An 11,747-nucleotide genomic window follows, 5' to 3' on the forward strand; every position below is an offset into this window, starting at 1 on the left:
AATGACCCCTACTTCTAGATTCTCCCACAAGAGGAAACATCCTCTCCAAGTCCACCCTGTCAAACCCCTCAGGATCTTACATTTTTCAATCAAGGCACCTCTTACTCTTCTAAACTTCAACAGGTACAAGCCTAGCCTTCCCATATTCAAGACTGTTACATAGCCATTCCTCTCTTTGGTGGCGATGGGGCGCCGTTACTGCCGCTGTATCATAAGCCAATGTGCAGCTTGTCAACATCATTTCTCTCATTCTGTGAATTTATGCCCCAGCACCGATATCCACCTGATGCTGCTTTGCATTCCCGGACTACAACTTAATTTAATTTAACATAATTCAATGTAATGTGTATGGGAGGGAGCGCTAAAGCATCAACATTTGGAAATATGATGACACTGTAATTGTAAGTCTAAGTTTTATCAAATATTGAAACAACAACAGCTTGAATGTGTATACTGCCTTAAAGTAGGAAAACATCACAATGCGCTTCACAGGAGTATAATAATACAGAACATTTGACACCGAACCGCATAAGGAGGAATTAGGGCAGATGGCAAAAAGCTTGGTCAAACAGATAGGTTTTAAGGAGCGTCTTAAAGGAGGAAAGAGAGGCGGGCAGGTTTAGGCAGGGAATTTCAGAGCTTAGTGCATGGCAACAGAAGGCATGGCCACCACTGATTGGGCGACTAATACTGTGGATGCACAAGAGGGCAGCGTTAGAGGAGCGCAGAGAACTCGGGTGGTTGTGAGGTTGGAGGCGATTACAAAGATAGGGAGGGACGAGACCCTGGAGGGAGTTGAAAAAAAGGATGAACATTTTGAAGTGGAGGCTTTCTTTAAATGTCAGCCAGTAACACAATCACTATAAAATAAATCTGTAGACTAATTTTACATTGACAGTATTTGATCAAGAGTCTTGGGATGAACAGATTACATTTGACGAGATTTTAATGTTGCCCCCAGCTTGAAATTGGGGTGAGGGTTTGGTTCCCATAAATAGAGTTTACCCGGCTTTAATATCCACTTGTGTTTGTCTGGGGATGATCCACAAATTCAGTTTTCTCCCCGGGTAGTAAGTCTAAAAACTAGATCATCATATGAGTTACACAGGCACAGGTCAGTTGTTGAGGTTATAAGATGAAATAAACTTCTAATGTTTGAAATCTTATGATCATTTAATTAGCTTAACAATTATACCGAAGGGCTATTTCACCACATTCTTCAATTGCTGCCAGAACTTATTCTGGGCCACGGCATAAATACAAATGTTTGGCAGCAACTCAGGAGCTAGAGCATGATACCCAATTCTCGTACAAATTTGCGTAGCCGACGAGACTGATACCGCAATTACCACATCTGCTTCCACAGCAAATATATGAGAAGCACCACCCATAGCACTATGATATTCTCCGATATAACAAGAAGAAAGGTGATGGATTTCCTTTGGCTCTCCATCTCCAACTGTCTCGGACTCTCCCCAGGGCTGTGAGCCCGAAGCCTCCTGCGGGCTCTGCTGGCCACTAAAATGTGTCTGAGTTTAAAGCATTAAGCAACAGAATCAGAAAGAATGAGATTCCCGGGGTTAGAATATAATGAAGGATTTTAATTATTACCCACACCTGTGAAAATAGTGAATTACATGTTACCAAACAAAACCAGGGATAATTAAATAGAAGATATTCACTCGTATACAGAATGCACCAGAAAATGTTCTTTAAACAAAACAATACAGTCACTGTTGCAAGCACCAGAGACACCGTTTTAATGGTGCAATAATTCGTTTTCAGCTTCTGGCAACAAATGGCCACACATCGATCAATGGTGAAAGTGAAGGTGAACTAGACAGAGCATTCTGTGGCTGCATAAAGCAGGACGGCGTGAATGTTACAGAGGGGGACAATCCACAGTGTCATAAACTGGAGCCAATACATAATGGACATCTGCCTCAGTATCAGATCGAGGATGACGAGCAGTAGATTTGCCGCAGGCAGGGCCACCAGGTAGTGAGTGAAATATTTGGAGAGACGCACTTCCCCCAGGATCGTAATCTTCACTAATTCGCTTTGAGCAAGAGAAATGAAAACTCTAATTATGCAGCACAATGGGAGCAAGAGCAGCATTTTGATTACGTTCAATCATCCCAGTTTGTTGATGTGCAAGTCAGTCACAGTTCCTTGACCTAAATATTGATTAATCACCGTAGATTAGCAAGAAGAACAACAACTGAGATTCCTTTACCTTATTACTAAAATGTCCTAGTGTTATGCAGTCAAAACCGTAATAGGTTTCCTGCTTCCGGTCTAGGCAGGGTGAGAGAAAGGGGAAGTGAGAAAGTGGGAGAGAGATGACAGAGAGAAGGGGGATCGAGAGCGGAGGGAGGGAGTGCTAATGGGAGGCAAAGAGAGGGGAGAGGATGAGAGCTGGGAAGCGAGAGAGGCCGTGAGAGAGAGAAAGAGAGAGAGAGACAAATGGAGAGAGAGAGAGAGAGAGAATGAGAGAGAAGGAGTAACAGAGAGAAATGTGGAATAATTGACTCGGTAAAGCGAATTCCCCATTTGGAAATCCTGCTCCATGTATGACATACACTAATAAGCTGGAGAAATAGAGATGTGGCCATTGTGGGACTGTAGAAGTGCACTGTTCAGAACGCACCAATGGGCAGGAAGAGTGAAGAGTATCATCAATGCCGAAAAGTAATCAGTGATGAGAAATGGCATCGGAGAATCTGAACCAGTCTGGAGACAATAAATTTACGAAAAGCAGTACACACTTAAAATACGTCAAATGTGTAATCATGGGAAAGTTAATAACAGCATCTACTTTATTTCAAATGCTAATTGAAAGATGTTAGGAAGAGTGGTATATAGTATAACATCAGAAGTGGGGATGATCCCTGATGATTGGAACAGTGTTGAGCTCCTTTCGGCACTCTTCAGGTAATAAAGAAGACAGTGCCCACATGCAGTAAAACCTGGATAACATTCAGACTTGAGCTGATATGTGGTAAGTAAGACTGAGCCACATAAGTGCCAGGGAATGATCCCCAGAACTTCGAGTAGGCACGGGGTATTCACCCGTAGGCCTGATGGAAGTGCCGGTTTCCTGCATGCAATGTGCCTAACCAAAAGGTTCAGAGGTCGAATGCATGCACGGGGGAGGCTGCACCTGCGCATGCAACTTCTTTTTTTTTTACAGGTTTTTCCGTGAGGTTAAGTCTGCAGAACTTTGAAATATAAAAAGCAGGCGTAAGGCCTGCTTTTTACAAGGTAAGTGGTGAATTATTAAAATTAATACATTTCTTCCACAGTTTTATTATTTTTAAATACTGTAAAGCAAGTTACGTTTATTTTTAGCCCTTTCAGAGTATAAAATATTTTTTCAAAAATGTAATTTATTGTTTCCAATAGTTACTTCATGTAATTTATAGTTTATTTTAAAAAATGTGAGTTTTTTTTATATTTATGTGAAGGTTTAGTGCTTTATTGGGGCCGTAGTGTTTAAAAGTCTTGATAGCAGCACTTCCTGTCAGTCTTATGAATGGATCATTCCCTGCTCCGATTGGCTGCCCATGGCCCACGTGATCCCAGGGGACACATCGAACTAACTGCGCCCCTGGGCTATGCAAGCACTGCACGCCGGCAGTTGGACCAGGCCCCGGATCAGAATTCCATGGGGCCCTACCGCTCAACTGCCGCCGTGCAAGGTAATTGCAGGTTGGGGCCTTGCTCCCGCGGGAAGCCCCCGACCCGAAATTCTGGGCCATTATCTCCAATAAGAGAGCGTCTAACCACCTGCCCTTGACATTCAATGGAAGTAACATCGTACAGCCCCCTGCTATCAACACCCTGCCGGGCCGCAATTGAGCAGAAATTTAACTGGAACAGCCATAGAAATGCTGTGGCTAAAATACTCTCCACTTACTGGATGACTGCAGCCCCAATAACACTTAGGAAGCTGAAAACCATCTAGCACATATCAGCCCTCTTGATTGGCACCGCATCCACCACCTTAGGCATTCACTCCCCCCACCATCAGTGCACCGTGGCAGCAGTCTGTACCATCTACAAGATGCATTGTTGCAACTCGCTCAGTTTCTCCGAAAGCATTTGCCAAACACACGACCTGTGCCATCTAGAATCGCAAGGCCAGCAGGCGCAAGGGAACAGTATCAGCCCCAAGATCCCTTCCAAGTCAAACTCCATCGTGACTCAGAAATATATCTCCGTTCCTTCATGGTCGGTGTGTCAACAGTCTGGAACTCCCTCCCTAACAGCACTGTGTGAGTGTGTTCACTACATGCACAGCAGCGGTTTAAAAGGTGGATCACTACCACAAGGAGCAATAAGGGACGGACAATACATTTTGACCTTGCTAGCGATGCCCTAATCCCATGAACGAATAAAAAAATAAGTTTGATAAATAAACAGTGTATAAAAGAAAGTAATTTCCTATGTTCAAATAGACTGACGGGGCAATGAAGAGGTCCGTGTGTCCTATCTGTGCATACACTCCATTTGTTAATTGCTTTCTATGTGAAGTTCAATAATACTATGATTATAACCAGAAGATTGAACTCGGTACGACTCAAGTAAACAAATGCTATCACGATTCCACTGCATGGGAGAAAAACTGAGAAGCCGATGATCGTGATTCATTGAAATGAAATCACGGAATGAGCAACTGGTGAAACTGTCACATAGTGGATGCGCAGAGCATCAGCAGAGGCACGGGCAATACGATAAGAACTTTAATTGTCCGTCATCATCACTCAAATAATAAAGACATCACATTTGAAAATGGTTGTTCAATTGTCGGTTGGATATAAGATTGATATATTCACTGTCAGATTCTGTGATTATATAGAATTACTCACTGGGAAAACTGTTAGCAGCGAGGATCGGATAGTGAATCTTCTGTACAGTATAAAGACCATAGTATTCTGTCTTCATTTGATTGACAGCTTTCCATTAGTTCGGGTTCACTGAGAAACGGTGATAGCAGTGTATGTGGGAGTCAATGCTTCAACCGAGACTGAGGTAAGACAGGGAAGCACCCTCTGATCTATACCAGAGAGCAAATCTGCCGCTGGAGCTTTGCTGTCAGTGGCGACTGATATTAATCAGAGTCAGTGAACAAACATGTTCACTTGGACACTTTCAGCCCAATAATCTTAAATAATGGAACTTGGTTTACCAAAGATTGCATAGACAGAAAGAAAGAAAGAAAGACTCGCATTGATAGAGCCCATGTGTCGACCACCAGACGTCTAAAAGCGCTATGCAGCCAATGGAGCACATTTGAAGTGGAGTCGCTGTTGCAAAGTGGGAAAGGCCGCAGCCAATTTGCTCACAGCGAGATCCCACAAACAGCAATGTGATAATGACCAGATAATCAGTTTGTGTTATGTTGGTTGAGGATACCTTTTGTGCCCAGGACCCCTGGGATAACTCCCCTACTCTTCTTCGAAATAGCTCCATGGAATCTTTTACGTGCACTTAAGGTAGCAGTCAGTTTAATGTCTCATCCGAAAGAAGGCACATCCAGCAGTGCAGCACTCCCTTACTACTGCACTGGAGTGTCAGCCCAGCTTTTTTACGTATTCAAGGTCCCTGGCGTGGAACGTGAACGCACAACCTTCTTGACTGTGGCGAGTGTGCTACCAACTGAGCCACAGCTGACACTGGAGAGGAAAGTTCAAATCCCCAAAGCACAGAATTTTGTTTGAACAACTTGCAGCAAGAACAGAATATATGAGATCCGCAGTCTTGAAGTGCTGGTGCGAAGTGACAACAGCTCATTTTCAAATTGCAGGTTATTTCCGTGCTCGAGTGACACTGTCATTTCACAGAAGTGAAATCCACTCCTTCATACTACTAAACGAATCATTATCGTACCAATTGCAGGTAACCCACATTATTCATTAAACTACAAAACCATCATTTAATCTAATGAGTTGGTGGTTTGCACACTGTGAGGGATGAGACGAGAGAGCTCAGAGGCCGAGAGGAGGATGGACTGGGTAGAGCCAAGGCCAATATATCCTTCTGAAGGAGCGGTGTCCAGAAATGTACGCAGTATTCCACAGGTATTCTAAATAGGGCTATGTATAGCTGTAGCAAAGCTTCCTTCCTGCAATATTCCAGCCGTCTGGGTATAAAAACTAACACTCCATTGGCATTTGTGTTTATTTTGTACCTGACTACTACATTTCAGCTCTTCGAGATCCTGCTTTTGCTTCTTTACTTGTCGCATTACCACCCACGTTGCCTCGCACCATCATCCCTCTGTCATTCAAGCTCTTCTGCCTTCCCCCCATCGCAGTCCTTTTCTTTAGTTCATTCCTCCCATCCCTTCCTTTCCCTGACCCCTGCGCTTCCTTAAAAAGCCTGTTGCATCGGCAAAATTATCCGGTGCTGATGAAAGGTCATCGCTCTCCCTCCAATGCTGCCTGACCTGCTGAGCATTTCCAGCATTTGCTGTTTTTATTTCAGATATAAATCAATCCTCAGCATTTCACTTTTTTACTACATTTTAGGGATCTGTGTACTAGGATCCCTTAATCTCTTTGGACCTCCAATGTTCCTAGCTTTCCACCATTTAAATAATACTTGGATCTATCATTTTTATTGGTCCACCCTGGATATCTTCACACTTACTATAAGCACCACAAAAGTATGATTTTTTTATATAAACCTTGGGTGTCTATAGTGGGTGCGTACGTAGGATTGTGCAAGTTATTCCCAAAGTGTGGAATGTGATTCTATGATTTTGATGTTGTGTGTGATTCCGTTGAAATGTTTAAGTTTCAAATGGAAGGGAGTGCATGTTGAATTAATGTATTATACATTTTATTAGTATCTGTCTGCTAGTTACCTCGAGGGATCTTAATTACATATCAATATATTTGTCTCCAACTTTTATTTTAATATATACTTTTGTGTAGCTTTCTGTTCGTTATCAATGTACTTGTATTTGTGTTTTATTTACAATGCATTTCTCTATCTCTATATCAGTTGTAATTGCATGTGTGTGCATGCCAGTTATGATCGAATGGCAGAACAGCTGAAGAGCCTACACCTGTTCCTCTGTTACTCTCTGCGTCAGTAATGAATGTGTCTGTGTTTTACTGTATGCTTTTTGAATTTACTTGTGGGTATCTCTGTGGTATGCATATGTGTTGTAATAGTGTTTGCTTACGTCTGTGTTTTCTTTAAAAGTAACATAGATATATATATAAATTTAATTTCGTAGTTCCTCTTTTCCTTCCTAATTGTTTATTAGTCTATCCTAATCTCTTACTATTCTCCCTGGTCATGCTCTCCCCCGCTGCCCCTGTATTAATTTATGCATTCTTCCCTACCCTCAATTTACCCCTTATTTATTTATTCCTCAGAAACAACTACAGATAACATAGATTTGAATACGTGCACACAAAATACATTGATGACGAACACTGATGCTCCACCAATACGCTTATAAGTAGGCAAATAGGAAGAGGAGGAGGTCATTCGGCCGCTCCAGCCTGTTCCGCCATTCTATGAGATCAAGGTTGCTCTGTAACTTAACTCCATTTAACCCCCTTTGCCCCATATCCCTTTAAGCCTTCAGTTAGCAACATTAACAAAATGTCGAATGTCACCTGCCGTTGTGGAAGCGAATTCCTAACTTCCAACAGCTTCTGCATGTAGAAGTATTTGCAAATTTCACTCCGGAATGGTCTGGCTCTTATATTCAGAATATGCCCCTTAGTCCTAGAATCCCCAACCTGCGGAAATAGTTTCTCTCTAGCTACCATTACTATATTCATAACTTCATATCCAATCAACATTTCACCTTCTAAATTGTACGGAATACAATCCCACATTGCATAATCTCTCCTCGTTATTTAACACTTGGAGTGCATGAATCATTCTGTTCAATTAAGCTGCATTGCCTTCAAGGTCAGTCGCCCAGAAATTCGGGTCGGGGGGTGTCCCGCGGGTGCAAGCCACCGACCTGCCCTTACCTAGAGCGCCGGCCGTTGAGCTGTGGGCCTGCATGGGATTCCGATCCTGGGCCTCCTCCAACTGCCGGTGTGCAGTGCTTGCGTATCCCAGGGGCGCAGTTACTTCGATGCATCCCCTTGTATCACGTTGGCCATGGAGAGCCAATGGTAGCAGGAATTGCTTCATTCATAAGTTTGACAGGAAGACATGTCAAACCTATAAATACTATAACCCCAAAACATCACTAAAACTTCAAATAAATGTTTAAATAAAATCACATTGTTAAAAAAACTATAAATTACATGAAATAATAATAATAATCATCATAATCAACATCATTGTCATTGTTAGTGCACAGGTGCAGTACAACGAAATGTAGGCTTGCGGCTCCCGAGAGTGTACATTTAAATTAAGACATTTAAACATTCAGCATATATTTGGCTTGTAATACATTAACATAAACAATAACCATAATTAAGTGCATTGGCAGATGTGCAGGCTTTAGCGCTTATTTGTGGAGTTCAGTAGGATGACAGCCCTGGGAAAGAAGCTGTTCCTAAATCTGGTCGTACGGGTGCGAATGCATCTGTATCGTCTCCCAGATGGCAGGAGGGCGAACAGACTGTGGCTGGGGTGGGTAGGGTCTTTGATGATGGACCGTGACCTCCGTAAACAGCGTTTCTGCTATATGTGCTGGTCAGTAGCCGGGTGCCGGTAATGCATTGGGCAGTTTTGAATACCTGCTGCAGGGCATTCCGGTCATAGTAGCTACAGCTGCCATACCATACTGTGATACAGTTCGTCAGGATGCTCTCTATTGTGCAGCGGTAAAAGTTAGAGAGGATCAGGGGTGACAGGTTCCATCCCTTCAGCCTCCTTAGGAAATATAGGCGCTGCTGGGCCTTCTTCACCAGAGAGGAGGTATTGAGGGACCAGGAGAGGTAGTCCGTGATGTGGACTCCGAGGAACTTAAAGCTGTCCACCCTTTCCACCACAGCCCCATTGATGTGGATGGGGGTGTGACTTCCGCCTTTAGACTTCCTGAAGTTCACAATGATTTCTTTGGTTTTCTTGATGTTAAGGGCCAGGTTGTTATCGGCGCACCACTGCACAAGATGCTGGACCTCCTCCCTGTAGGCTGACTCATCGTTGTTGGTGATCTGGCCTACTACCGTGGTATCATCCGCAAACTTGATGATGGTGTTGGAACCATGAACAGCCACACAGTCGTGGGTGAAGAGGGAGTAGAGGAGGGGGCTCAGCACACATCCTTATGGGGCCCTCGTGTTCAGGGTCGGGGGGGGGAGGTGTGGTTACCTAATTTGACAGACTGGGGTCTGTTTGTTAGAAAGTCCAGGGTCCAGTTGCAGAGGGAAGTGTTCAGGCCTAGAGTGTGGAGTTTGGTGGCCAGCTTGTTGGGGACGATAGTGTTGAATGCTGAGATATAGTCTATGAACAGCATTCTGATGGAGGTCTCTTTACCATCTAAGTGACTCAGTGCAGAGTGTAGAGCAGTTGTGATTGCATCCTCCGTTGATCTGTTTGCACGATAGGCAAACTGGTGTTGGTCGAGATTGGCGGGAACACTGGCTTTGATGTGAGCCAGGACCAGTCTCTCGAAACACTTCATTATGATGGGTGTGAGTGCGACAGGTCGATAGTCATTCAGGCACGTCAGAGCCGTTTGTTTTGACACAGGAATAATGGTAGCGGTCTTGAAGCATGTAGGGACTACTGCCTGGGGCAATGACCGATTGAAGATGGCGGTGAAGACATCAGCCAGCTGATCAGCACATCTATTTCAATAACTATTTCAAACAAGAATTTATATTTTTGAAAAAAATAATTACATTTTCTAATGGGGCTACAAATAAACTTACCTTTCTTTAAAGTGTTTAAAAATAATAAATCTGTTGAAAAAATGTATTAGTTTAAATTAGTTCACCACTTACCTTGTTAAAAGCAAGCTTTCTGCCTGCTTTTTAAAAGTGTAACTCCTGGAGACGTAACCTCCTGGAAAAACCTGCAAAAAAACGTAAGTTCAATGCGCACGCACTGCCTGTCCTTCGCACGCTTTCGACTTCTGAACCCCTTCTTTCAGGGGAACCGAAGTGCCGGTTTCCCACGCATGCGCAGTGCATGTACGAAACCGGCACGGTTATTGAGATTACAGGTGAGTGCCCCATGCGTACTCACCCGTGGAGACCCGAATTTCTGGGACAATATATCTTCCTAAGTTGTGGTGCCCTTTGATTCTCGAAGGACGCTTTCTGAAAGGTATTATTGAGAAGAGCTGTTCTATTTGAGTGTGACTTAGCACAGTTATTTAGTTGCTTAAAGCGACTATCTAGTAAAGAGGAAATCCTACCAGCAGAGCAATACTTTTATTTATATTGGCCTGGAAATTGCGGTCATAGTTTTACTGCCTGAACACACCTCTGAACCGAAAGATACCTATGAACTTACATTGTGTCTCCGGAGAATCGGACTGTTCCAGTCCTGGGCATGCTGGCATACACCTTCGTAAAGACGCACGGATCCCAGGTGTGCATGCGGGATCACGTGGGCCAGGCCAAGCAAAGACAAATGTGGTTTCCTATTATGCTTATGGAGATTCCATTTACATATGGAATGCCCATTAGCTTTGTAGAAATCACCGAATAAATCAAATTTCACACAACTTAAATAAAAATAAATTACCACAGCTTCATAATTCATTAATATGCCTTTAATTGAACATTTTAAATAACAAAAAATATATTTTTTAAATAAATGTAAACATTTATGATCCGGACAAAATTAACCACATTTCATTTTAAAGTAAATGAACATATAAATCTATTTATACATTTAGTTTAACACTTATTATAAGCCTTATGCTGATACAGGGAAAAGGCAGGAGTGTGGGACTAGCTGAAGTTCCCTGGCAGTGAGCCGGCACGAGATCGACCGGCCGAATGGCCTCCTTCTTTGCTGTAACCATTCTATGATTCTATGAAGTGAAGGCCTTATGCCTGCTTTTACCAAGCCTAGTGTTTGTGGGTATTTGCTGGGCGGTAGTTGGTTAAATAGCCCAAACCTTCGCCTTTTCAGGTTTGCAACATTTGACTTTTGTCTTTTGTAATTAGGACAGTAAAGTACCTGCCTTAAAATGCCACACTCAGGGATTCAGTTTGCTGTTTTGTACTCTGAACGACACTTACCTTTGCATAATGTATCGAACCAGGCAGGGATCGAAAGTTTAGGTTAATGAGTGCGAAGAGTAGCTGAAGGAATCACCGCAGCTCGACACGTGGATTATAGCAGGAATGTCTGAGAGGGTCCAGTGGGATTGGGGAGTGAGGGTGGTGGAATCACATCGGGCTAACCCGGGATTCCACTCAGAAAAACAATGTCTGAAAAGGCCTGAGTACCTCCCACACTGAGAGTACTTGAGGACAACAGTGAGCGCGGCACAGAGAGTAAGGAAATATGCCATTCAAGGGCTGGAAACTGGGCAGAAACGCTAGCAGTGGAATCAGCACTGGGCTGAAAGGAAGGGGATACAGAAATTGCACAGGGCATGTTAGCTGTTCTGATGGATCACAAATGGCGAGTGAGCGCCGCCAGGTGGTAAATATGCATGATGCATGTCAACAGCTCTTTTTATTTTTATTTACTTATTCACATTATTTGGGTGACACTGGCAAGGCTGGCATTTGTTGCCAAAGCTTTCTTGCCTTTGTTCTTCTTATAGATGGTATACACTGTAGCCACACCATGCC

Source organism: Somniosus microcephalus, unplaced genomic scaffold (assembly GCF_052327205.1).
Source record: "Somniosus microcephalus isolate GS21.2 unplaced genomic scaffold, FLI_Smic_1.0 unresolved_chr5, whole genome shotgun sequence".
NCBI lineage: Eukaryota > Metazoa > Chordata > Chondrichthyes > Squaliformes > Somniosidae > Somniosus > Somniosus microcephalus.